This window comes from Phyllobates terribilis, unplaced genomic scaffold, assembly GCF_046119375.1.
Source record: "Phyllobates terribilis strain yellow unplaced genomic scaffold, ASM4611937v1 Scaffold_2__4_contigs__length_985480577, whole genome shotgun sequence".
NCBI lineage: Eukaryota > Metazoa > Chordata > Amphibia > Anura > Dendrobatidae > Phyllobates > Phyllobates terribilis.
In genome coordinates, this window is record NW_027362762.1 from 578,071,155 (window position 1) to 578,097,211 (window position 26,057).

The 26,057-nt window shown below is 45.6% G+C and overlaps 1 long non-coding RNA gene across 1 annotated transcript in view; it reads left to right on the forward strand.

Moving 5' to 3' along the window:
* LOC141220773 (uncharacterized) overlaps positions 1 to 26,057 on the forward strand; it is a 61,624-nt gene that overhangs the window by 804 nt on the left and 34,763 nt on the right. The gene's annotated exons all lie outside the window — the stretch shown is intronic.

Genomic DNA, 26,057 nt, shown 5'->3' on the forward strand with positions numbered 1-26,057 from the left:
GGATGACAACAATGGGGAATACAGTACAGGATCCATTCATTTAAATGGGGAAGGAAATGTACTTCAATCTGTTTGACTGTACCAGATAAAATCAATTTTTTAGCTAGTTGGAAAACATGGTATTCACAACTGTTTTGTCCTGTCAAAAACATAGATGGCAACTGGATCCAATTTTTACCTGAGCAAAGCATAATGTGTGTGCTTGATATCTAGATCTGACATTTTATGAAAGGGCACAACAAAATACTTTAGTTATATATCTCAATTATTATGCATTTGCAGAAGCTAAAGGCCCATTCTAGATAAGGATGTAATTTATAATAATATTCGCTATTTTTTTTATGACTTTTGTCGCTTTTCACACCAGTCCCAGTCAGAAGAGAGCGGTGCTAGAATGGGGCGTGAAAAACTACACATAGCAAACTCATCACATTTTATACCACCTTGGTGGTGGAAATTACACCAAAAATGGCTTGAGCATCATTTCTGGCAAAGGCTCTTGGCAGTTGTAAAAAGCTTCTAATTTATTAAGAGGCACTTATTAATGAATTAGGCATATTTTCCATCAGTTCTCCATTCATTAAGACAGTTGAAGAAAACGGCCAATGTCCATGGTTGTCCTGCCTACAGAAAATAAATAAAAAATGCGGATTGGTGAAAAAACTTGTGTCCTGTTATTGTGACACCTATCTTATATTTTCATATCTGGTTCTGATATGAATGATGTCAATTGGAATCTAATCCAATTTAAAGGGAAATCAGTTTTTTTGTGAAATATATATTTTTATTTTTGGCAATGATTTTTTTTTCCACATTACAATCTGTATTAACAATAATCAAATAGAAATTTTGCACATTTTTACACTGTCCACTGGGGCTTTTTTTATACTCACTTCGTGTTGTTTCAGGATGCAACACATGTACATTGGCAACAATGAACAGATTCTGCCATTATTTTTTGTATTGAAGCATCTAATAAGTGTGTGCAAGGCCACATGCACACATTGAGTATTTGGTGAATGTTTTTTTACCTCAGTATTTGTAAGCCAAAACCAGGCGTGGAACAATCAGAGGGAAAGTACAATGAAACACATGCACTACTTCTGTATTATTTACTCACTCCTAGTTTTGGCTTACAAATACTGAGGTAAAAAACCTCACCAAATACTCAACATGTGCAAGTGACCTAAAAGTCATCTTGAAGGGAGGGGAAGCAGGGTCTGCTGTGATATCACTCATTGTGAATGGTGGATTCTGTGTTATCACCTGTATATACAGGAGTTACCTGTCGTTGTAATCCTGCCTATGATAAGGAGCTTTACCGAAAACTTCCTGAAAAGACAAGAAGTATAAGTCTAAAAAAGCTCCAGTGATCATTGTGAAAAATTGCAAGATTACTAGTTTTCTTTTATAATACAGATCATAATATGAAAAAAAATGATGACAATAATTTTAATTTCCCTTTAACCCCTTAACAAACGCTGATATGCATTAAAATGGCGGCTGTTAAAGGGGCCTTATTCCTCATTGCCGTATTAAAATGGCGATGAAAAATAAGTAAATAGTGCCCCCAGTGGACAAAAATCCCACAGATAACAGCTGTATATGACAGCTGACACCCTGCATCATCGGCCCTGACTGGTTTTTGGATCGGGACTGTTTAACACTGGTAATTCAGCTGTCAATTGTGACAGCGAATTCCAAGTAGTTAAAAAGGGGTTAAAAGGTGCCCTTTAATACTAGCAGCTACCCGTGATCGTAATCGCGGGTGCTGATAGTTGCCATAGCACTCTCAGATCATCTGATGACCTCAAGGTACGTTGGCCTGTTAGACCCAGCTATAACCAGGCTTTAACAGGCTGAGTCAGTGTACAACTGACAGGTTTCACTCACTGCAGTTCACGAGTACTTCAATGCATGAAACCAATGATTAAAGGGAATTTGTCCCCACATTTGACCTATCTAAACTATTAATGTGGGCATACAGGTTATAGACTGCTCTAAAAGTCCAGCCTGTATGTCTCATATCAGATGCCTTGTTACTGATAACCCCTTAGTGACCACCAGACGTCTTTTTACTGACCTGCGATATAAGAAACTAGCAATCCTGTAGCGGTCATCTGTACACTATACCCGACAACTTGCTGCATCAGCCACGATCAGTGTTTGCACCGACCATGGCCGTCTAACCCCTTAGATTCTGCTGTCAATAGTAACTACAGTATCTAAATAGTTAATGGAGTGTGGTGGCTTCCTCTTTAACCTCATGGGCACCCTGAGATCTTGATTGTTTGGTCCCGATGTTTGCCTTGGCAGTTAATGGCCAAATAACGGCCTTAGAGTCTTCCGGCTATAGCAGCCTGATCAGAAGTTATCAAAATTTAGGTGGTAAAAACAAACTTTTTCATTTTTGGCATGCCAATTTCCATTACTTCCTGCAAAGAACCAGAAGGGTTAATGAGATACCTGAAAGCAATTTTAAATACATTGAGAGGTGCGGTTTTTAAAATGGTATGAATTTTGGGTGGCTTCCAACATGTAGGACCCCCAAAGTCATTTCAAAACTGAACAGGTCCCTATAAAAATAAGTTTTGTAAATTTCCTTGAAAAAATAAAAAATTACTGCTACATTTTTAAACCTTCTAAAATGCTAACAAAATAAAGCAACACATTACAAATGGTGCTGATGTAAGGCAGACATGAGGGAAATGTTATTTAGTAATGTTTGTGTGGTATGACTAGCTTGATTAAAGGGATAATCATTCAAAGCTTGAAAATTGCAATTTTTAAAACATTTTTGTCAAATTTCAGATATTTTTATAAATAAAAGCAAAACATATCAACCTAAATTTACCATTATTATAAAGTATCATGTGTCACAAAAAACAATCTCAAAATCAATGAGATATGTTGAAGTGTTCCAGAGTTATTACTGCATGAAGTGACTCTGGTCAGATTAAAAAAAATTGGTCCGATTACTAAGGGGATAAATCATCTTTTATCACTTTATGTAAATTACCTCTTCCAGGCTATGGGGAGGACACTGCCTGGAAGATAACTCCACCTACAGAGCTTATGTTACATAAAAGGGGGAGTTACCAGTGTGAGACATGTGACTAACGCAGAACAGGAGAATTGAACTTCTTGCAAACACCTTTTTTGCTTCTCTGAGCTCTGTTTTATTGCAACAATATTGCAACACTGCCTGCCTGTGAGATGGAAGCTGAAGCTGAGAGGAACCTGCAGATGTGTCAGTTACAGGTGCATCTCACTAAATTAGAATATCATCAAAAAGTTAATTTATTTCAGTTCTTCAGTACAAAACGTGAAACTCATATATTATATAGAGTCATTACAAACAGAGTGATCTATTTCAAGTGTTTATTTCTGTTGATGATTATGGTCTACAGCCAATGAAAACACAAAAGTCATTATCTCAGTAAATTAGAATAATTAACAAAAATACCTGCAAAGACTTCCTAAGCATTTGAAAACGTCCCTTACTCTGTTTCATTGGGCTCCACAATCATGAGGAAGACTGCTGACTTGACAGATGTCCAGAAGGCAGTCATTGACACTAAGTAAATGCAAAGTAAATTTTGCATTTCATTTGGAAATCAAGGTCCCAGAGTCTGGAGGAAGAGTGGAGAGGCACACAATCCAAGCTGCTTGAGGTCTAGTGTGAAGTTTCCACAATCAGTGATGGTTTGGGGAGTCATGTCATCTGTTGGTGTAGCTTCACTGGGTTTTGCCAAGACCAAAGTCAGCGCAGCCGTCTACCAGGAAATTTTAGAGCACTTCATGCTTCCCTCTGCCGACAAGCTTTTTTGGAGATGGAAATTTCATTCTCCAGCAGGACTTGGCACCTGTCCACACTGCCAAAAGTACCAATACCGGGTTTAAAAACAACAGTATCACTGTGCTTGATTGGCCAGCAAACTTGCCTTACCTTAACCCCATAGAGAATCTATGGGTTATTGTCAAGAGGAAGATGAGAGACACAAGACCCAAAAATTCAGATGAGCTGAAGGCTGCTATCAAAGCAACCTGGGCTTCCATAACACCTCAGCAGTGCCACAGGCTGATCGCCTCCATGCCACGCCGCATTGATGCAGTAATTGATACAAAAGGAGTCCTGGCCAAGTATTGAATGCATTTACTGAAAATGCATTTCAGTAGGCCAACATTTCGGAGTTTAAAAACATTTTTCAAGCTGGTGTTATAAAGTATTCTAATTTACTGAGAAGCCATAATTATCAACATTAACAGAAATAAACACGGCCATTACACATCACACTGGTAACTCCCCCTTCATGTAGAATAAGCTCTGGAAGCAGAGTTATCTTCCAGGCAACATCCTCTCCATAGCCTGGAAGTGATAAAAGATGATTTCTCAACAACAAGACATCTGATATTGGGCATATAGGTAGGACTCTTTTTCAGCATTCTATAAACTGTATGCTCATATTAAGGCTGGAGTCACACTAGCGTATAAAAAAAATTGGTCCTTCCAGAAAAGTAGGATGAGTGCCATGCAAGTACAATGCAATCTTTTCTCAACTAGCATCCGTATGACATGCGTATACAATGCATTTTTAACATCATCTTTTACATAATTTAATTCTATATGTAATTTAAAGATAGTTTTCAAACTAATAAAACTATTTTATATACAGATCTAGCTAAATAGATAGATAGAATAGATGTTATAGATATCCTTCACCGCACCGAGCACATTAACACCCGAAGTGCTGCGATTGAAGTCGATCGCAGCATTCTGGTGGCAAGAGGAGATGAGCGCTGGTACTCACCTTCTCTCTGGCGTCCCGCGGTGTCTGTGGACGGGTCCCGTGGTTGTCATGTGACCCGGATGTCGTCATGATGACATCGGGTCACCTGACACCAGGAAGATACTTTGATCATGCGCAGTGCACGATCACAGTATCTTCTCGCTCTGCAGCGCTGACAGCCTGTATACCACAGGGATGCTGCTGCATTACTGTGCTATACAGGAGATCAGAATGTAAAAAGCAAAAGCGAAAACCCCCTAAATAGTATTATGAAAAAAAAAAAATAATAAAAGTACACATATTTGGCATCGCCGTGTCCGGAACGATCTGACTAAAACTGTCCCACTAGTTAACCCCTTTAGTGATCACGGTAAAAAAAATAAATAAAAAACGAGGCAAAAACGATGCTTTATCATCATACCACCATACAAAAAAATGGAATAAAACGCTTTCAAAAAGAAGAATGTAAATAAAAATGGCACAGCTGAAAATGTCATCTTGTCCCGCAAAAAATAAGCCGCCATACAGCTCCATCAGCTGAAAAATGAAAAAGTGATAGCTCTCAGAATAAAGCGATGCAAAAAATAGCATTTTTTCTATAAAATAGTTTTTATTGTGTAAAAGCGCCAAAACATAATAAAACCTGTATAAGTGTGGTATCGCTGTAAACGTACTGACCCGAAGAGTAAAGCTGCCTTATCAATTTTACCACACGCAGAACGGCATAAAAAAAACCCATAAAAACTATTCCTGAATTGTTGTTTTTTGTTTATTCTGCCTCCAAAAAATTTGAATAGAAAGAGATCAAAAAATGTCACGTGCCTGAAAATGGTACCAATAACAACGTCAACTCATCCTGCAAAAAAACAAGCTCTGTCGGCCAAAATATGGAAAAATTATATCTCTCAAAATATGACGATGCAAAAACTAGTCTTGGCAAAAAAAAAGCGTTTTTTAGTGTGTGACAGCTGTCAATAATAAAAACCCGCTATAAATCTCGTATCGCTGTAATCGCATCGACCTGAAGAATAAAGTCATCTAATCACTTATATGGCACGAGGAAAGGCGTAAAAAATAAACTCTAGGGTTAGGGTTGTGCTAAAGTTAGGGTTGTGCTAGAGTTAGGGTTGTGCTAGAGTTAGAGTTGTGCTAGAGTTAGAGTTGTGCTAGAGTTAGGGTTGTGCTAGGGTTAGGGTTGTGCTAGGGTTAGGGTTGTGCTAAGGTTGGGTTAGGGTTTTGCTAAAATAATAAACTTTCAGCCTTTAGTGCCTTTCAAATGCCACTAAATGGTGTTTAGCCTTACGTAACCTATTAAATAAAGTAAATTTAAAAAAAATGATGTGGGGTCCCCCCCTATTTTTCATTACCAGCTAAGTTAAAACAGACATCTGCGGGCTTATATTATCAGGCTGGAAAGGTCCCTAGTTATTGGGCTCTTCCCAGCCTATAAATACAAGCCAGCTGCCGCCCTAGAATTGGCACATTACATGAGATGCGCCAATTCTGGTGCTTGGCCTGGCTCTTCTGAATTGCCCTGGTGCGGTGGCAGTCGGGGTAATGGTTTATGGGGTTGATGTTATGTCAGCCGGCATCAAACCCAGGGATTAGTAATGGAGAGGCATCTGTCAGACATGCAATTACTAACCCAGTAAGTTAAAAGAAAAAAACACTCACAAAAAAGTGTAGCTTGAAAAACATTCTCCCACATTTCGTTCACCAATTTATAAGAAAAAAATAAAAAAAAAATGAAGATCTGACGTAGTCCACTGAATATTAAGTAGTCATCCAAAAATGAGACCCTGAAAGACCAAAAGAGAGAAGTAAAGAAATAAAAACAAAAAACACTCCCTTATTCACCAATTTATTATTAAAAAAAAATCTCTGAAGCGCCGACGTAATCCATGCTGTTCCCACGACGTACAGCGATTCTGTATTGCATCCTAGATCACTCTCGGTCATGTCTCACCAGCGATGACATCATTAACCCAGTAAAATCATAGCTCACGAAATATGACCGGGAGCAGGCTCCGACTGGCCTGCGGGGTGCTGGGAAATTTCCCGGTGGGACCCGGGCCCCCTGCAGAGAAGACAGAGGAGAATTAAAAAAAAAGGACAAAAAAAGTGTTCGCGGACCCTTTAGGGGCGCGTGCACGCACTTTCACCGCCGCGATGCCCAGGATAGTAGCGGGAGGGGCCTGGGAGCAGGAGAGCAGGGGCTGAACTGCAGCGTCACACTTAGCAGACAGGGCCCCACATCTGCTAAAAGTGACATCACAGCACGCCCTGCACTGCAGTCTCCTGCCTTAAGAGTACACTATAGGGGCCGGACTGGAGACAAGCCAAGGTAGTAATATTTGTGTGTGTTTGTATGAATTTTTATGTATATGCTGCCTGTGTGTGTGTGTATATGCCTGTGTGTGTGTATATATGCCTCTGTGAGTGTGTATATGCCTGTGTGTGTATATGCCTGCGTGTGTGTACAGTGTGTGTGTGTATATGCCTGTGAGTGTGTATATGCCTGTGTGTGTGTGTGTATATGCCTGCGTGTGTGTATATGCCTGCATGTGTGTGTATATGCCTGCATGTGTGTACAATGTGTGTGTGTATATGCCTGCATGTGTTTGTGTGTCTGTGTGTATGTATTTGAGTGCCTGCATGTCTCCGTGCGTATATGTGTCTTCACACGTGTGTGCATGCTTCCCTGCGTGTCTGCATTTTTGTGTATGTGTGTGATTGTCTGAGTGTGTCTGTGTGTGCTTGCCTGTGTGTGTACGTGTCCCCATTTCTGTGAGTATGTATATCTGCGTGTGTATATTAGGGCTCTTTCACATGTCCTGATATTTACGGGACTGGAGATATGTGTCCACCTGTGTGTCATCAATGTGACACATACTGGTGCTTGGGAATCAGTGTACAGTTAGTGCTGTTCCCAAGAGCCAGGTGCTGAGCGCTGCCCTCATCATAGATCCCTGCCGGTGCTGCGATCAGCAGCAGCAGGGTCAATGATGAGAGTACTAGTCTACTCCCGCCGTGTCCAACTGTAAAAATAAGAATAAAATAAAAAAAATCCTTATACTCACCTCTCCTAAGTGTCACCTGCTGTAATCCGTGCGAGTGCTCACGCCGAGGGGAATGACTCCTGCAGCGAGCGGGCCCCGAAGCTGCGCTCAGTGATTGACAGGGCACCGCTTGTTGAGCGCAGCTCCGGGGCCCACTCACTGCAGGAGTCATTCTCCTCGGCGTGAGCGCTCGCACGGATTACAACGGGTGACACTTAGGAGAGGTGAGTATAAGGATTTTTTTATTTTATTCCTATTTTTACAGTTGGACACAGCGGGAGTAGACTACTACTCTCATCATTGACCCTGCTGCTGATCGCAGCGCCGGCAGGGATCTATGATGAGGGCAGCGCTCAGCACCCGGTGCTTGGAAAGAGCACTAACCGTCATCAGTGTGCGGGACATTTTGCAGCCCATGCAGCAGGTAAAAAACAGACATGTCAGCGTGTTTTGCCCACAGACACCACATGGTCTGTGGAAAGTGGAAACACACTGACATGTGCACAGACCCATTCATTTGAATGGGTCTACGTGTACCAATGTCTCTGGTACATATGGAAACTGTCACCGCATGTACTGACGTGTGAAAAAGCCCTTAGTATGTGTCTGTGCGCTCTTGTTTTCGTGTGTGTAAACGCGCTTCTGCATGTCTGTTTGGTCTTCCGAAGATTTATTATACACTGCTCAAAAAAATAAAGGGAACACTCAAATAACACATCCTAGATCTGAATGAATTAAATATTCTCATTGAAAACTTTGTTCTGTACAAAGTTGAATGTGCTGACAACAAAATCACACAAAAATCATCAATGGAAATCAAATTTATTAACCAATGGAGGCCTGGATTTGGAGTCACCCCCAAAATTAAAGTGGAAAAACACACTACAGGCTGATCCAACTTTGATGTAATGTCCTTAAAACAAGTCAAAATGAGGCTCAGTATTGTGTATGGCCTCCACGTGCCTGTATGACCTCCCTACAATGCCTGGGCATGCTCCTGATGAGGTTGCGGATGGTCTCCTGTGGGATCTCTTCCCAGACCTGGACTAAAGCATCCGCCAACTCCTGGACAGTCTGTGGTGCAACGTGACGTTGGTGGATGGAGCGAGACATGATGTCCCAAATGTGCTCAATCGGATTCAGGTCTGGGGAATGGGCGAGCCAGTCCATAGCTTCAATGCCTTCATCTTGCAGGCACTGCTGACACACTCCAGCCACATGAGGTCTGGCATTGTCCTGCATTAGGAGGAACCCAGGGCCAACCGCACCAGCATATGGTCTCACAAGGGGTCTGAGGATCTCATCTCGGTACCTAATGGCAGTCAGGCTACCTGTGGCGAGCACATGGAGGGTTGTGCAGCCCTCCAAAGAAATGCCACCCCACACCAGGATTGGCAAAGTCGCCCAGTGCTCTTCACAGATGAAAGCAGGTTCACACTGAGCACATGTGACAGACGTGACAGAGTCTGGAGACGCCATGGAGAGCGATCTGCTGCCTGCAACATCCTTCAGCATGACTGGTTTGGCAGTGGGTCAGTAATGGTGTGGGGTGGCATTTCTTTGGAGGGCCGCACAGCCTTCCATGTGCTCACCAGAGGTAGCCTGACTGCCATTAGGTACCGAGATGAGATCCTCAGACCCCTTGTGAGACCATATGCTGGTGCGGTTGGCCCTGGGTTCCTCCTAATGCAGGACAATGCCAGACCTCATGTGGCTGGAGTGTGTCAGCAATTCCTGCAAGATGAAGGCATTGAAGCTATGGACTGGCCCGCCCGTTCCCCAGACCTGAAACCGATTGAGCACATCTGGGACATCATGTCTCGCTTCATCCACCAACGTCATGTTGCACCACAGACTGTCCAGGAGTTGGCGGATGCTTTAGTCCAGGTCTGGGAGGAGATCCCACAGGAGACCATCCGCAACCTCATCAGGAGCATGCCCAGGCATTGTAGGGAGGTCATACAGGCACGTGGAGGCCACAAACAATACTGAGCCTCATTTTGACTTGTTTTAAAGGACATTACATCAAAGTTGGATCAGCCTGTAGTGTATTTTTCCACTTTAATTTTGGGGGTTAATCCAAATCCAGGCCTCCATTGGTTAATAAATTTGATTTCCATTGATGATTTTTGTGTGATTTTGTTGTCAGCTCATTCAACTTTATACAGAACAAAGTATTCAATGAGAATATTTCATTCATTCAGATCTAGGATGTGTTATTTGAGTGTTGCCTTTATTTTTTTGAGCAGTGTATTTGGGGAGAGATGGGAGAGAAATTTTAAGAGACAGAATCGGGAGATGTGTGAAGAAACAGTATGGTGAACTAGGGGAGGGGTGGGAATGGGTTCCGGGAACAGAATGGGGAAGGGGGATGTATGAGGAAACAATATAGAGAGTGGGGGAATAATGTGAGGAGACAGTATGGCGGGAGAAAAGTGTGAGGTGACACAGCACAGAGACTAGGTAGTGTGGGGGAAGGTATAGAGATGCGTCAGTATGGGGGAAACAATGTGAGGGCACAGCAAGGAGGGAACAGTATGGAGAGTGTGGGAATAGTGTGAGGAGACAGTATGGAGGGAGAAAAGTGTGAGGTGACACAGCACAGAGACTAGGTAGTGTGGGGGAAGGTATAGAGATGCGACAGTATGGGGGAAACAGTGTGAGGGCACAGCAAGGAGGGAACAGTATGCTGAGGAGGGGGAGTGTGATGAAGGAGCACAGTATAGAGACTGGGCCCTATAGGGGGAACACAGTGTGAGAGGACAATATGAACAGGGGGCCCAGTATGGTAAGGAGAGGACAGTGTGGAGAGCAGGTACCATAAGAGGGGTAGAGTGTATGTCATATTTTGTGCAGGGAGCATTGTAAGAGTTAGGTTTATTCAGGGGCTCAGTGTAGATATTTTTATTCAGGAGCATTATAATGACACTGTTATCTTTAAGGGCATTGTGTCGGGATGTACTGCAGAAGACCGGAGAAGATGGAAGTCTGCAGAGACGAGCTGTGGATGAGAAAACTCATCATGGCGTCTGGACAACATGAAGAAAAGAAAGAGAACGACTCTAATCAGAGAAGACGTCTCGGATAAGATACCTGGATGTAAATGTTCATTTGTGATCCTGCCTGTGTCTCATCAGTAGTGGTTCCAGTATGGTCCGCAGTCTGATGATTACTGATAACAACTCCCAGTATCTCTATTGTTAATTACATACTGGGAGTTGTGCGCGTCTACGTATCTGTAATAATATGTATTTTTGTAAGATGCGTGTATGTAAGAGTCCATTGTGGTGTGTAATAACATTCATATGCTTGGGGCACCTTTGCTAAATCTATTAGGATTCTTTCACATGTGTTAGGGAATTCCATTTGTCTTTCCACATTTAGGAACAGACAAGTGAAATTTGCTAACCTTGTCATAATTGTCACTATTGGGATGTGCTTGTATGGAGCGGGTTCAGGAGCTGAGCCTGCTCCATACCAGGCAGATCTCGGCTTTGTTACATAGTCGGCGTCTGCCTGTAACAGCAGTGTTCAGAGCTCGCCTTGATTGCTGCTGTTTTGAGTATTTAAGTGCCCTTGTCAATCACTGACAGCGGCATTTAGATAGCACGATGGCCAGTGCATACAGTCATCAGCTCCCTTCAGCCCCCTGTGACGCAGTTGCAGGTTGCTGATGGGTTGCCAGTAGTGCTGAGTGAGCGTGGTCTGATAATGTGTTATCTCAGCATGCTCGGATGTTATCCGAGTATCTTGTAGTACTCTGCTAATATGCTCGAGTCCCTGCGGTAACATGTTTTGCGGCTTTAGACAGAAGCAACACATGCAGGGATTACCTAACAAACAGGCAATTCCTGTATGTGTTGCATCTGTCTACCGCCGCAAAACATGCTACCCCCAGGGACTCGAGCATACTAGCAGAGCACTGCAAGATACTCGGATAACACCCAAGCATGTTGAGATAACACCTTATCAGACCACTCTCGCTCAGCACTAGTTGCCAGGTGCTGCTGCCATGTTAGTCATTCAATGAAGCTCAGCCTGAGGTTGGCCTCCATGGAAGATGTCACAATGAAGGTGCCGGACGTTATTGCATCACGCTCACTTTGTAGTTGTGACTGTCATGTCTCCCTCCTTGCACCGACCCTATAACAGGAAGCGAGTGGCGACAGCGAGAATAAAACGTAATTTTTTCCGTGCAGCCAACGCTTTTCCATTAAGCCGTCTAACCAGGCTTTAAACCATATTTACCTACAGATTACCCCTATATCTGCAGATAAATAGTGTTTTTTCAAGGAGACAAGTTACCATTAAGCCCCCATCTCACATAGCGAGATCGCTAGCGAGATCGCTGCTGAGTCAAGGTTTTGGTGAAGCAACAGAGACCTCACCAGCGATGTCACTATGTGTGACACTTTGCAGCGATCAGGCCCCTGCTGTGAGGTCGCTGATCGCTGCAAAATGTCCTGGACCATTTTTTGGTCTTTGCCCTCCCGCTGGTCAGCACACATCGCTGTGTGTGACCAGCGGGACCAGCGATCATTCTGGTAACCATGATAAACAGCGCGTTACTAGGGGCACACGCGCACCTAGTAACCCGCTGTTTATCATGGTTACCACTCTGCTACGGTGAGCAGTAACCCCGCTCACCGTAGCAGAGTGGTAACCATGATAAACAGCGGGTTACTAGGTGCGCGTGTGCCCCTAGTAATGCGCTGTTTATCATGGTTACCAGCCTGCTCCTGCTTCAGTAGACTGGTCACCAGGAGCAGGACATCGTGGAAAGATTCTTTCCACGATGTTGCTGCTCCCCTGATCGTTGGTGAGCCTGCCTGTTTGACAGGTCACCAGCGATCACATAGCGACGCAGCAACAATCCCTGACAGGTCGTATCATTGTCGGGATCGCTGTAGCGTCGCTATGTGTGACGGGGCCTTTAATGGCACTCTGGCAGTACGGAATGACTGTTCGAACAAAGTCCTGCCGCTTGGTGCTCCACAGCGCGGCCAATCATGTAATTATAGTACATTATAGAAAAACATAACAAGTAATAAAACTGTTTATGGTGAGCTGTAGTGCGGGCCCCTAGAGTCAGTTCCCCTGGTGGGCCCTAGGCACCCCAGTCCGACCCTGACCGGGAGTCACCTATGGTGGCAGTACAGAATCAGAGCTGCCAGCTCCCTCGAGACCCGGCGGTCTGAACAGCTGTGACATACTGTATGTAACTACACCGCTCATCAGAGTAGCCGTTGGCCGTGTACTTACAGATATCATTGCTGTTCAGAGACAGGTTTTTCAAAATTTATTTTTACTTGCCTATAGAAAATAATAAACCAATAATGACAATCCAGAAGTGCAATGCCACCTCTCCGATAATAGGACAGGAGAAGTGTTACTGTACAGTGTATATATACAGGAGAAGTGGTACTGTGCAGCGTATAGATACCAGACAGAAGGGTTACTGTGCAGTGTATATATACAGGACAGGAGAAGTGGTACTGTGCAGTGTTTATATATAGGACAGGAGAAGTGGTACTGTGCAGTGTATATATTTGTGGCGCCCCTTAGGGTTCGACCGCCACAGGAATCCTGCACTTCTCCAATGGAGTGTGGTGTTCCTCCTCTGAGGTAAGGCCAGTGTGATGGTTGTGACCTAGCCTTTTGCATCCAACACCACATTTCCACCAGAGGGAGCTAGTATGCACTAGGTGCTGCTCTCCTGATTACAGGGAGACTGGGGAACACAAATTGGTAGGAACCAGTTAGTGGGTGAGGGTGGAGGACTTACCAGTAAGTTACACTTCAAATTTCTTATTTAATAGAATGCCATCTTTGATCTTGGTACTTGTTAGTCGGTTCTTCGCTGGTCCTTTGGTCTAGCCTTTGCTAGTCTGTCGGCTGTCACTGTGCTGTCAAAATACTGTGTGTAATGTGACTTTCCTCCGGGAGCGCAGATCCTGTGTGGGCCTGCACCGGCAAGGGACACAGCCCTTGTACCCTGGCCATGGGACGAGAGGTAGGTTGCAGACAAGGAATGTCTCAACCCGGCCAAGGACCAGGATCAAGAAGGGCCGGGAGCTTTAGAGTGTGGCTCCCTAGCAAATGGGTCCCGGGGAGGATGCAGACGGAGCAGAGCACGCCACCTGTCCTCGCCTACCTGATCTATTCAGGGGGATTCCGGCTGCAAGAGGGGTACCGGCCCACGACACCCGACCTCGTACTCTACGTCCAGGACGGGAAAGCCCGGTTAGGCCCTGAGGATCCCACCGGGCGTCGGATGGAGAGGAATTGCCACTCAAGCCCTACACCTGAGAGGAACTCAGAGGGAGACCCGGCCTATCCACACACGCACAGACGGGAAAGGGTGAAGTCTGTAGTGCAGGAACACTCTGGTGTAGGGTCGCTACCGAACACTGGACTTCCTCGGAGGTAGACGGACCCCCGTCCCTGGTGGCCGCAGGACTCGGCGAGGAGCAGGGAGTCGCCTTCCCGCTAATATCTCTGAGTGAGTAAAGCCTTGGAAGTTCACCCCTATGGCCTCCAGACTGTTCATTACGCGCCAAACCACGCGACGTGGTGCCCGTACTTCCCGAGCTACTGCCACCCCCCCTTCATCCTGTTTGTCTGCCCTGAGGCCTTGCTCCTCCTGTGGGGAGCAGTAATAACTTTAGCCGCCACAACACCGGGCCTCAGCGGACTGCTAGCGGCGCTGGTGGCACTTCACCAGACACCACAGGTGGCGTAGTCGTTAATCAGCCACTCCAACCCGGACAAGCCCACACCATCTCTTTGTTATGATCTGCTACAAGCACTAAGGAAAGACAGGAGATCTGTCCCTACTAGTGTTGAGCCACCCCCGTAGTGTTCGAGTTCGGTTCGGTTCGTCGAACACCCGTGTGTTCGCCGAACTGTTCGTCGAACTGTTCGTCGAACACCTTCGAACACCGTTAAAACCAATGGCAGGCAAACAAAAACACATAGAAACACATAGAAAACACCTTCAAAGGTGTCCAAAAGCTGACAAACTGCTCAGAAGACACAACTAACACATGGAAAAGTGACAAGTACATATAGTCATGTGAAAAGAAAAGAGGTGGAGGAGTAAAAGGAGGGGGAGACACAGATATAGGCATGTCATGCCCTTCTAAAATCCAAAAAGTGAGAAGCCGACACGGCCAGTCCGCTCCTGCCCGTGCCACCTCCGTGTCGCCGGGTTTGTGCCAGAGCCGCGGTGAACCCTGATGGCCAGCCCCCCTCTCCCAATACTGGTGCCTGTCCGCTGGTGGGTCGAGCGAGCCCCCCTGTGGTGGAGGCAGCTCTAAGCTTTTTAATTTAAATTGTCTCTCTAATTTGAATGAATACACTTTAAATCTATTTACAAGGATCTATTGGAGGGCAAGTCTCATGCCAGCAGCCGCGTAATTCCAGCTCCAGTAGCATCCACTAAAGCTGCTGCAGTTAAAAAGCTTTTATAAGGATCGAGCTCGGCTGTCCACCGCAAGGCATCCTACTGCCAGTCCCAGCCCCTATGCCTTGGGGTGCCTCCTGATGCTCTTCACTGAGTATCCCATGGTCCCGAAGCATTTCCTTTGAAAAAATTAAGTGTCTAAACTACAGGTGGTGTAGCTTGCTTAACAGCCGGGATAATCCGCTGACTAGCAGACACTGCTACTAGGCACAAAGTATTTCCTGGGCTAGATGCAGTTAAAAATTTGTAATTAGATACTCTCGTTGGATGCTGAGAAAGCATTCCATAGAGTCTCCTGGCACGCCATATATGATTCTCTTAAAAAGCTTGGGGTAGGGGTCTAGGGGACCCTTTTATAGCCAAAATCACGGCCCTGTATCGCAATACGTCACCTAGGCTGAAGATAAATGGAACTGTAGCACCCTGAGGGCTCGGTTGCTACAGACGTATTGCACCTCACCCAGAGGTGTGATATCTCACTCTCAGGTAAGGATGGAGTGTGGATCAGGACCCGACACCTGTATGCATTACACCACATTGCCGTGGGGCAGGGCGACCAATATGCCCCTGAGATGGGCACGACAGTCCCTGTCCCTGGCTGGAGTGGGGGGAGGGAACACTGAGGAAGGGGAACCCTGTAGTGCAGGAGCAGGGAGGAAGCAGTTCCTGGGTGCATTGAGAAGGGAGTATAAAAGGTGGGCACCATCTTAGTTCAGTGCAGAGAAGTCTGAGCAGAAGTGGCAGGGAGCAGGGGCTCTGCATGAGCTCTGCTCCGGAGGCGGGCCTAGTAACAGAGGCCCAGGCCTGGAAGAGGGAGAAGGAAGGAAGAGGAGCGGAGAAGGCTCCAGGAACGAGGAATGAAGGGATCCCAGGGGTGCGGACGGGCGAGTCGCCACCGCACGCCCGAATCCACCTGCGTGGAGGGGTCAGGCGAAAGGGGGAGACCGGTCCCCGAACTAGTGGAGGCAGGAAACGACCCTCAGCTAGAAACCGGAGGCTCTGACATTTTATGTGGCGCAGCCCCTCGCTACACCAGCTAGGAAGGCACCACATAGGGTCAGGGAAACTGGCGCCAAGTTTACCAAGAGGAGGCCCGAGGCAGCCAGACAGAAGTGTTGGTAAGAAAGGCCAGACAAAGGACACACAAAGGGGGTCCTGTGAAGTGCTCCAAAGTTATCTGGGAGTTGTCTGAGCCCCTCACCTGGTGAGCACAGTACGACGTGGGCAGCCGTTACCTGCAGACGTGGTCTGGATAATAAGAACTGTGAGTAAAGGCCCTGGACTGCATCACTGACTCCGTGTCGTTACTGCTGCTGCCCTGCACCATCACCCCCATCCTCCGCATACACTGCCCTGAGGCTATACTCCTCCCGTGGGGAGTTATGCTACGCTCTGTTGCACCCACAACACCAGCCTCAGCGGTCTGCCCTGTAGCGGCGGTTCACTCTGAACGCAATCCACGGGTGGCGTAGTCGGACATTTAAACATCAAAACCACATAAATAGTTCCGCCACTGGTTTGACCGCCCTGAGCCACGGAACCGGGTCGCCGCCACGAAGACTACAACCACCAGCATCCACCAAAAAGGGTCCGGCTCCGGGTGTCCCAAGGCCCAGGGGGTGCGTCAGAACATTTTCATCACCTTTCACAATCACCAATGGGACAAGGCAGGGATGTCCTCTGTCCCCTCTCTCATACATCCTAGTGACGGAGCACCTGCTCTCATCAATTCACCATAACCCCAATATTAGGTGGATTGAGGTGGGAGGCACCGAGTACAAGTGCTCTCTATTTGCTGATGATGTCCTAGTATATATCACTCAATCACATATATCCATCCCTGCTGTTATGGCTGAAATAGATCACTTTGTTACATGGTAAAATTTTAAAATCAATGCAGCGAAGTCTGAGGCCCTCGATGTCTCCCTCCCCAAATCCATATAGGATTCCATCCAGTCCAACTTTCCCTTTGCCTGGCCCTCACAGGGTATCAAATACTTAGGAATTCCTATTCATAGAGACCTCTCCCATCTATGTTATCTTAATTTTGGGCCCTTTATTGAACAATTCCATACAGACCACGGTTGGCAAGTTAGAACTGTAAGATTCACTACGTGAACCGCTGGTGTTTTGTGGAAAAGCACATGTACACCGCGTTCCAAATTATTATGCAAAAAGTGTTTAGGAGTGATAAGGGAAGAATTTGTTTGTTTGTCAGTTAAACTCATTGATGGTGATGTGTGTCATGGCTCTTTATATCACTGTAAGCAATTGCAGACACCTGTGCTAATTAGTTTGGCAGGTGTGTCCAATGAAAGGCAAGACTACTTAAGAAGGCTCTCTCACATTATTAAGCAGCCTACATTTTCTGCCAAAATGGGAAAGAAAAAGGATGTGTCGGCTGCTGAGAAGCAACAAATTGTGGAGTGTTTAGGTCAAGGCATGACTACAATCAACATTGTGCGATGATCAGGATGAAGTGTCTTGGCAATCAAGAAGTATGTAGCTGATTCACAGTACACACGTGTGCGTGCTGAGAAGGGCAAATTAAGGACTCTTTCCTACAGGCAATTACGTCAGGTTGAAAGAGCAGCGGCAAAAAAGCCTTGTCATAGCAGCAGACAAGTTTTGAAGCTGCTTGTGCCTCCAACGTCCCCCGAACAACAAGATGCAGGGTCCTTCAGAGGTTTGCAGCTGTGCATACGCCATCCTGTCGACCTCCTCTATCCACTTCACACAAGCAGAAACGGCTCCAGTGGGCCAAACATTACATGAAGACTGATTTCAAAACTGTTTTGTTCACGGATGAGTGCCGTGCAGCGCTCGATGGTCCAGATGGATGGAGTGGAGGATGGCTGGTTGATGGACACCCCACGCAAACACGGCTACAGCGCCAACAAGGAGGAGGTGGAGTAATGTTTTGGGCTGGAATCATGGGGAGAGAGATTGTCGGCCCCTTTAGGATCCCTGAAGGCGCTAAAGATGAACTCCATAATGTATGTGGATTTTCTCAAACAGCACTTCCTGCCATGTTTCAAGAAGAAGAACCGTGTATTTCACAGCAAGATCATTTTTCTGCATGATAAGGCACCATCTCATGCTGCACATAAAACATCTGCATCTCTGGCTGATATGGGCATAAAAGGGGACAAACTTATGGTGTGACCCCCATGCTCCCCTGACCTCTACCCCATTCAGAACCTTTGGAGCATCATTAAAAGGAGTGTCTATGATGGCGGGAGGCAGTTCACATCTAAGCAACAGCTCTGGGAGGGTATTCTGTCCTCATGCAAAACAATTGAAGCAGAAACCATCCAAAACCTGACAAATTCAATGGACGAGAGAGTTCAGAAGCTCCTTTCGAACAAGGGGTCCTATGTGAAAATGTAACATCACCTAGAATAAAGTTTTGAGTTGAAAACTGTTTGATTTCAGTTTCTAACAACCTGCTAATGCTTATAATTTCAAAAATGACCATTTTTTTGGTCTTTATTAAAATGAAAAGGTTGATCGAAAAGTTTGGGGGATCTAAGAGTGTGGCAACCCAGTAGTCATGATTACTTCGAATTCTGACAATATGAGGGTCATGCTGCAGGTAGTGCAGCAAGAAGGCACTTATGTGTCTTGCGCATCTCGGAGCCCCAAAATTATTTTCCGGGCTAGATGCAGCTAAAAATTATTTTTAATTTTAAATCTGGTGGAGCTTATTATAGATGGCCTAATAGGATCAGTGCTGCACACTGCTACAAAGCCCAAATTATTTTCCAGTCAAGATACAGATAAACATGATTAGTAATTTGAAAGCTTAAAACGTTTGGTAGGGTGATTTTAACCAATCATCAAGCTTTTACTCTCCCCAGGATGACACAGGGGTAGAAAAGTCGTTTCGGATCCATGATTTGTTCATCTTTATGAACGTGAGTCTGTCTACATTATCAGTGGAGAGCCGCGTGCGCTTATCTGTCAGCACACCACCAGCAGCGCTGAACACACGTTCAGACAGAACGCTGGCTGCGGGGCATGACAAGATCTCCAAGGCGTAAGTGGCTAGCTCCGGCCATTTATCCAGATTGGAAGCCCAAAAAGAGCAAGGGTCCAGTGACACAGTCGTGGCTTCAATGTTTACTTGGAGATACTCCTGTACCATCGTCTCTAGGCGTTGACTATGTGTCCGACTTCTTGTCTCCTGTGGCCTTGCAAAGGATGGGCTAAAAAAGTGGTGAAATGATTCCGCAAAATTGATGTTACCACCAGATACTGTGGTTCTGTTACGGTTTGAGTGCTGAACACTTGACGGTCCCACGGTTGGCAAGTTGGAACTGTGAGATTCACTACGTGCACCACTGGTGTTTTGTGGAAAAGCACATGTAAGATTCTGCAACAGTCTCTGCTGATACTCCTGCATGCGTGCATCCCTTTCTATGGCAGGAATAATTTCTGAAAATTTACTTTTGTACCGGGGATCTAACAGTGTGGCAACCCAGTAGTCAGGATTATTTCTAATTCTCACAATTCGAGGGTCATGTTGCAGGTAGTGCAGCAAGAAGGCACTCATGTGTGTTGCGCATCCAGGAGCACCAAGTCCCTGTTGTGTTGGTGGCGAGGTAACAATCATGCTTCCTTCCTCTGTCCTCTCCCCCCAACCTCGCACAACAGAAATGTGATCAAGGTCTCCCTCATCTGATGAGTCTTCCATCAGTTCGTCCTCCACTTCTTCCTGGGCTCCTGCACCTTCCTCACTAGTTTGGCTGCTACCATGCGCCCTGGTAAAACCATCTCCCCCACCCTCACATGCCTGCCGCCTTGGTGCTGCCGACCTTCTGGACCTTGCAGATGTTAGCCCTTCCGCATACAACTCCTCCTCCTCTACTTCCTCCACCTCCTCTTGTGCCACCACCTGACTCCGAATTCTGTTTAACATGTGCTCCAGCATGTAAATCACCGGAATAGTCATGCTGATAATGGCATCGTCAGCACTAAACATCTTCGTCGCCATTTCAAAACTGTGCAGAAGGGTGCATAGGTCCTCCAGCGTGATTTGCCCCACCTCTGAATCTCGTTGGCCCAGGCTATACGTCAGAACGTATTGCACCAGGGCTTGTCGGTGCTGCCACAGTCGCTGCAACATGTGCAGAGTTGAATTCCACCGGGTAGGCACATCGCATTTTAGCCGGTGAAGTGGCAGGCCCAACGACTTCTGTAGAGATGTAAGTCGCTGAGCTGCGGGATGCGAACGGCGGAAGTGAGCACACAGCGACCGTGCCCTCTGCAGAAGGCCATCTAGTCTGGGATAGTGGGCTAAAAATTGCTGGACAACCAGGTTCAACACGTGAGCCATACAAGGCACCCAGGTTTGCAGCATTGTCGCACACGGCCTTCCCTGGTTTCAGGTCCAGTGGAGACAACCATTCATGAAATTGGTTCTCCAGAGCTGACCACAACTCCTCAGCTGTGTGACTCACATTTCCCAGACATTTCAATGTAAAAACCGCCTGATGACGTTGAGCCCTACTGCCAGCATAGTAAGGAGGTGTGCAGGATCCCTTCTGCGCAGTTAGAAAGCTTGTGGCATGACCAGACAGGCTTTGGGTGCAGGTGGAAGACCGAGAGGAGGTTGAGGAGGCAGAAGCAGTGGAGGAACTTTGACATAAAGAGGATTGACGCACAACTCGTGGGGACGGCAAGACTTGGACAGCAGCCCCTTGTCCTGCTGCCACCATAGTTACCCAGTGCCCAGTCAGCGACATGTAACGCCCCTGTCCATGCCTACTCGTCCAAGTGTCTGTGGTGAAATGCACCCTGTCACACACAGAGTTTCTCAAAGAAGCGGTGATGTTGTGTGCGACATGCTGGTGGAGCGCAGGCACACCTTTCTTTGAGAAGTAGTGCCGACTGGGCATCTGGTACTGGGGCACTGCGACGGACATAAGGTCTCGAAAATCCTCTGTGTCCACCAGGCGGAAAGGCAGCATTTCTGTAGCCAAGAGCTTGCAGATGGTGAAATTCAACCTCTTAGCTTTCTCATGGCTAGGAGGAAATGGTCTTTTACTTGTCCACATCTGAGGGACCGAGGGCTGGCTATTGTGCTTATACGGGGTTGATAAGGGTGTCCCCGGCAAACTGCCGGTCTGTGAGGAAGATGCAGGCGGACATGTTAGGTTGCCTTGATCCAAAGGTGGTGCTATCGATGTCGGACAGCGCTCAACACCAGCTGGTGTTACCACCTCCAAAGAAAATGATGACCTGCCAATCACGCTGGCTGTTGCGGGTAAAGAGGTGGCAGGTCTGCGCCCCAAAACAGGTGTGACTGCTGTCCCCCCAGTCACAGAGGATGAAGAGGCCGCGGATGCACAAGATATGGCAGACGGTGGTTGGCCCGGCCGGCTAGGCCACATTGTAGCACACTGAGCTTCCCACTGCAACTTATGCTTCATGTCCATGTGCTGGTTCATGCATGAAGTACTCAAACTATGTATTTTTTGGCCTCTACTTAGCTTTTGCTGACAAATGTTACAGATAACACGAGTTGGGTCATCTTTATCGATCTGAAAAAATGCCCAGGCTATGCAAGGCTTAGCACCCATGCGACCTGAAGAGCCACCACGACTTGTGGTGAGAGGCAGAGTTGTGTTTGAGGATGCAGTTGTTGACGTGCTTCCAGTACTACGTCTCTGTCCAGGAAGGCGCAACCTGACCTCGTCGTCACTAGCATCTTCCTCCACCTCCTCTGCTGACCTCATCTCTTGGCTGACTGTGGGTTGACAGTAAGTGGGATCTCCAACCTCATCATCATCACCCTGTGTGTTATCACACCCGTCGTCCTCAGAGCCAACCTGTTCCTGCCCTGACAAAAAACTAAAGTTGTCGCTCCAATCAGGTATTTGAGTCTTATCATCGTCTTCCTCATTGTCTCCACCAACAGGAGTTACAGTTTGGGAATGAGGGTCTACATTATGGTCAGAACCTTCTGCGTCTGGTCCTGGATCCGACTCATAAAGATTCTGGGCATCAGTGCAGATCATTTCCTCGTCTGGATTCACAGAAGCGCTGGAGTTGACCTCTGATTCCCAGGCTATAGTATGAGTAAACAGCTCTGCAGACTCAACCATCTGTTCTACCTCATACTCAGACGGGCAGCTGGAGATTTGGGAGCTGTGAGGAAGCAAGTGCGATATGGGTGACACCTTTGAGGACTGGAGTATTTGTGATGTTGAAGTTGATGTGGAGGAGAGCCCACTTAAAGGAGCACTTGATATCCGTTGAAGCACCTGCTGTTTTTGTGCCTCATCTGGAATTTGTAGCGATTGGCGTGGCCGTAAGAAAGGGATCTTATCACATTGTCCGCTAAAAGAAGTAGGCATTTTAGTTTGGCTGGAAGATGGTCTTTCTTCTGCAGATGTTACTGTTGCTTTAACACCTACCCCACGGACACAACCTTTTTTCCCCTTCCCAACACGCCTATTCCCCTTTCCACCAGCAGCAGGCCTTTTTCCACTCATTTTGGTGGTTAACTAATTCACAACTCTGGAGTTGTTTGCACAAAAAAACAATGGATGGTAACCGAGCAGAGCTGAGTGGCCAAACTGTGGTATTAGGCCAAAACTATTGGCTGGGTTAGATGCAGAAAAAAATTATATTCAATTTGCAACCTGATGGAGGTCAGTATAGATGGACTAATACAACAAGTCCCACACACAGCTAGAAGCCCAAATATTTTTTCAGAGGTACTGTAGATGCAGATAAAAAATATTTTTAATTTGCAACCTGATGGAGGTCAGTATAGATGGACTAATAGAGAAAGTCCGACACACTGCTAGAAGGCCAAATATTTTTTCAGAGCTAGATGCAGAAAAAAATTATATTCAGTTTGCAACCTGATGGAGGTCAGTATAGATGGACTAACAGAGAAAGTCCCACACACTACTAGAAGGCCAAATATTTTTTCAGAGCTAGATGCATACAAAAAATTATTTTGAATTTGCAACCTGATGGAGGTCAGTATAGGTGGACTAATAGAACAAGTCCCACACACTGCTAGAAGGCCAAATATTTTTTCAGAGCTAGATGCAGAAAAAAATTATATTCAGTTTGGAACCTGATGGAGGTCTGTATAGATGGATTAATAGAACAAGACCCACACACAGCTAGAAGCCCAATATTTTTTCAGAGGTAGATGCAGAAAAAAATATATTCAATTTGCAACCTGATGGAGGTCAGTATAGATGGACTAATACAACAAGTCCCACACACAGCTAGAAGCCCAAATATTTTTTCAGAGGTACTGTAGATGCAGATAAAAATTATTTTTAATTTGCAACCTGATGGAGGTCAGTATAGATGGACTAATAGAGAAAGTCCGACACACTGCTAGAAGGCCAAATATTTTTTCAGAGCTAGATGCAGAAAAAAATTATATTCAGTTTGCAACCTGATGGAGGTCAGTATAGATGGACTAACAGAGAAAGTCCCACACACTACTAGAAGGCCAAATATTTTTTCAGAGCTAGATGCATACAAAAAATTATTTTGAATTTGCAACCTGATGGAGGTCAGTATAGGTGGACTAATAGAACAAGTCCCACACACTGCTAGAAGGCCAAATATTTTTTCAGAGCTAGATGCAGAAAAAAATTATATTCAGTTTGGAACCTGATGGAGGTCTGTATAGATGGATTAATAGAACAAGACCCACACACAGCTAGAAGCCCAATATTTTTTCAGAGGTAGATGCAGAAAAAAATATATTCAATTTGCAACCTGATGGAGGTCAGTATAGATGGACTAATACAACAAGTCCCACACACAGCTAGAAGCCCAAATATTTTTTCAGAGGTACTGTAGATGCAGATAAAAATTATTTTTAATTTGCAACCTGATGGAGGTCAGTATAGATGGACTAATAGAGAAAGTCCGACACACTGCTAGAAGGCCAAATATTTTTTCAGAGCTAGATGCAGAAAAAAATTATATTCAGTTTGCAACCTGATGGAGGTCAGTATAGATGGACTAACAGAGAAAGTCCCACACACTACTAGAAGGCCAAATATTTTTTCAGAGCTAGATGCATACAAAAAATTATTTTGAATTTGCAACCTGATGGAGGTCAGTATAGGTGGACTAATAGAACAAGTCCCACACACTGCTAGAAGGCCAAATATTTTTTCAGAGCTAGATGCAGAAAAAAATTATATTCAGTTTGCAACCTGATGGACTAATAGAATGATGCTATGCCCAAAAGATTTTACTTCACTAGGTGCAGTAAAAAAATTGGTATTCTATACACAGGTGGTATATCTTGCAACACAGATAGGCTACTCCACTGACTAACACACTCTGCAATAGGCCAAAAAGGATTAGCTTTGCTAGATTCAGCCAAATGCTGTGAAAAAAACTTGCACAGCACTGGCACAGACCTGCCTGGCAAAAACTGATAGGAACTGATGTAACCTAGTCCTGAAAAGGACTCCAATTACAATTAGTCTTTACTCCCACAATCTATCTATTTAAGAGCACAGACCTCCCTGATAAAAGTCGTAGGAAATGCTGTAACCTAGTCCTTAAAAGGACTGCAATCACAACTATTCCCTACTCCCAAGCTATCTGTATATTTGTGCGAAAATTGGCTTGAAATTAACAAGGTATAGCGCACACAGCAACAGCGGTGCCGTCTAACACGCAGCTGCAGCAGTGAGAAAATGGTGGCGACGGGGAAAATGGCTTGGTCTTATAGGGCAAGGACATGTGACATACACTGCCAATGACACATGCCCTTGCTTGTGTGAAAAAAAGCACTTCGCTCCGTGTGTGCGCTGCTGATAGGCTGACAGATTGCACCTCCCCACTGTAAATGCGGGAAAGAGAAAAAAAAATGGAGATCTTCATTGTTCCTGCAGAGATCCATCCCCTGCCCCTCCCCCCACCCCGCTGTACACTCAAACTGCGTATTAGCATTAATTTTCATCATTACTGAGAAAAAATCCAGTTATGATTTTGGTGCACGAACAGTTATCGAACATAACCTCGAACAGCCGAATTTTTCTCAAATTGTTCGTGTTCGCCGAACGGCTCGAACACCGCCCAAAACAGCTCGAATTTGAGATTGGCGAACAGTTCGAGTAGAACAACGCTCATCTCTAGTCCCTTCAATAGAACTAAGCTAGATCCCTACGATGTAACGGGGAACCTGATCCTGCGATCAGACCCGCCAAAGTCCTCAACTAGTCTGAATGAAGACCCATAGATGTGAGGGAGGGATCTCTACAAGAACTAGGGACTGGGAGAAAGATGGACACCTCCTAGAAGAAATTGTAGCAGTAAAAAGACAAACAAACAACATAGAACATAAAGGTCAAAAGACCTAGCTAAACTGACTGAGAAAGGTAACAAAGCACCTGGCTAGATTAAGAGTAGAAATTACAATGAAGTCCAGCAAGGCTAGAAGGGCGGAGCAGGATTAAATAGGCAAAAAAGGTCATGTGAGCAGCAAAATAGAAAAAAACTAACAGGAGAGTTCTAACAGTACCCCCTCTTCTATGAGGATCCTCCGGATCCCCTAGGCCCAGGCTTATCAGGAAACCTCTTGTGAAACTCTCTGACAAGTCTGGAAGCAGAAACATCATCCGCCCCCACCCATGAGTTATCCTCGGGGCCGAAACCCTTCCAAGCGACGAGATACTGCAAACTCCCTCTATACCGTCTAGAATTAAGGATGCGGAAAATTTCATATTCCCTGTCCTCCACCAC